This window comes from Tachyglossus aculeatus (assembly GCF_015852505.1).
Source record: "Tachyglossus aculeatus isolate mTacAcu1 chromosome 12 unlocalized genomic scaffold, mTacAcu1.pri SUPER_6_unloc_2, whole genome shotgun sequence".
In the NCBI taxonomy this organism is placed as follows: Eukaryota; Metazoa; Chordata; class Mammalia; order Monotremata; family Tachyglossidae; genus Tachyglossus; species Tachyglossus aculeatus.
In genome coordinates, this window is record NW_024044829.1 from 6428883 (window position 1) to 6431763 (window position 2881).

Genomic DNA, 2881 nt, shown 5'->3' on the forward strand with positions numbered 1-2881 from the left:
CAAAAGATGCTTGTCTGACTGAAGAAAACCATGCCTATCAATGTCTTCGATACTGACTAAAAATCACAAATAAAAGGGCAGACTTCGAGAGTAAAAATGTTTGATCAGGCTTGGTTCATGCGAGAGAACTCTAGAGAGCTAAAGTGAAGATATGGATGTTTCGTCTTATTGGCTATGTTTCCATATTTTCTCATTTCAGGCAAAGTCACGAATTCCAGGAAGAGCCTTTGCTGACTTCATGGTAAACCAGAACAATAGTTCAGAATTTATTCTCTTGGGACTTTCCCCAAATCCTACGGTGCAGGTTGTCTGTTTCGAGATATTTCTGCTCCTTTTCATTGGCATAGTGATGGGAAGTCTTATCATTCTCCTCACTAGCTAGTTCAGCCACCTAATAAATCAGCCGATCTATTTCTTCCTCAGGTACTTGTCCCTTGAGGATCTCTGATGCACCTCCACCATCTCCTCTAAACTCATCGCTGACCTGATGATGGAGAGGAGGACCATTTCCTTCCCCAGCTGTATGACCCAGTTTTTTGCTTCTCACTTCTTTGGCGGTGTTGAGATGGCTTATGATTGTTTCGTGGCCAGCTGCAAGCCACTGCAATGTACGGTCGCCATGAACCAGCAGGAGTGTAACGGCATGCTGCTTCTCCCCTTTGTTGTGACATTTGTGCATTCGATGGCTCAGTCAATCTTCACCCTCCAGTTGCCTTTCTGTGGGCCTAATCAGATAGATTACTATTTTTGTGATGTGAACCTCTGCTGAAACTCGCCTGCACCGACCCCTCTGTTGTAGGCCTGTCGGAGTTGGCCAACACAGGAATGATCACCATGTTCACCTTTGTGGTGCTGCTTATTTCTTACATAGCCATATTAGTTTCCCTAAGAATATGCTCCCCTCACAGTCAGCTCAAAGCCCTTTCCACCAGAGGTTCCCATATCACTGTGGTGCTCTTATTCTTTGGGCCCTGAATCTTCATCTACATATGTTTACATCTACATCAGGCAAAAACTCCCCACTCTCGGCTTCAAGGCTCTCCATCACCTCGCCTCCCCCCCCACCTCACCTCCATTCTTTCCTTCTACAGCCCAGCCCGCACCCTTCGCTCCTCTGCCACTAACCTCCTCACTGTGCCTCGTTCTCACCTGTCCCACTGTCGACCCCCTGTCCACTTCATCCCCCTGGCCTGGAATGTCCTGCCTCCGCACATCCGCCAAGCTAGCTCTCTTCCTCCCTTCAAAGTCCTACTGAGAGCTCACCTCCTCCAGGAGGCCTTCCCACACTGATCCCCCTCCTTCCTCTCTCCCTCCTCCCCCTCCCCATCCCTCTGTCTTACCTCCTTCTCCTCCCCACAACACCTGTATATACATAAATATGTTTGTACATATTTATTACTCTATTTAGTTATTTTACTTGTGCATATTTATTCTATTTATTTTATTTTGTTAATATGTTTTGTTTTGTTGTCTGTCTCCCCCTTCTAAACTGTGAGCCCGCTGTTGGGTAGGGACCGTCTCTATATGTTGCTAACTTGTACTTCCTAAGCACTTATTACAGTGCTCTGCACACAGTAAGCGCTCAATAAATACAATTGAATGAATGAATGAATGAAGATGTCCAGCCACCACCTTCATGGCGGACAAAGTACTAGCTGTGTTTTACACCATAAATGTTCCCATGTTCAACCCTCTCATTTACACGCTGAGAAGCACAAGAGATGAAAAGTGCCAACAGAAAGGTGTGGTGCAAGAGTGTGCCTCCTAGGGGGAAATAAAGGTTTTCTTGCTTATGACTCCCATCGCATGTTCCCATTGATTCAATCCATCATATTTATTGAGCACTTACTGTGTGCAGAGCACTGCACTAAGCGCTTGGGAAGTACAATTCAGCAACAAAGAGAGACAATCCCTGCCCACAATGGGCTCACAGTCAAGAATGTCCTTCAGCATTCCCTAATCTCTTTGGTCACACCAAAGCAGCATGGTCTAATGTCTAGAGCGCCAGGCTATAAATTAGGAGGACATGTCCTCCTAATTCTGAATCTGTCACTTGTCTGCTGTGGGACCTTGGGCAAGTCACATAACTTCGTTGCATCTTTGAGAAGCAGCATGGCCAAGTAGAAAGAGCCCGGGCTTGGGAGTCAGAGGTCATGAGTTCTAATCTTACCTCTGCCATTTGTCAGCTGTGTGACATTGGTCAAGTCACTTAACTTCTCTGCACCCTCAGTTACCTCATCTGTAAAATGGTGATTAAGACTGTGACCCCAAAGGGGACAACCTGATTACCTTGTATTCCCCCCAGCGCGTAAAACAGTGCTTCACACATAGTAAACGCTCATCATTATTATTATTATAGTATTATTATTATTCTCTGGGCCTCAGCTACCTCTTCTGTAAAATGGGCATTAAGATTGTGAGCCTCATGAAGGACATGGACTGTGTCTAACCAGATAAGTTTGTTTCTACCCCAGAGCTTAATGCAGTCCCTGACACAGTGTAAGCATCAAAAAAGAAGTCCTTTCCACGCCCTACAATCTGCAGGTCACAGGTTTTATGTTTCCAAAGGAAATTTAACGGTTTTAACCATTGCTGTATTGTCCCGGCGAGGGCCACTGCTGGGTTCCCTAAACTGGTAAGGCACCGTACCAAAAGGAGATCTTCCCATTGCAGCTTGTAACCATTCAAATAAATTATGGGCCTCTTCGGGCAACTGCTCCCCTGTCTAGAGACTGAATCATTTCTGGAGTTGCCTGAACGGTAACCCAGGGTCATGTCAAGAGAACTAGCCCTCAGTTGGCCCCAGTGATCCAACGGACTCTCTGGTGGCTAGCTTAGTCCTGTAATCTTCCTAAGGTTTCCAATTTATTAGAATGGAAAG

General features: G+C 45.9%; 1 pseudogene; it reads left to right on the top strand.

The window, feature by feature from the left end:
- The first annotated feature begins 238 nt into the window (after positions 1–238).
- On the top strand, positions 239–1778 carry LOC119921245 (annotated as a pseudogene).
- The last annotated feature ends 1103 nt before the right edge of the window (positions 1779–2881 follow it).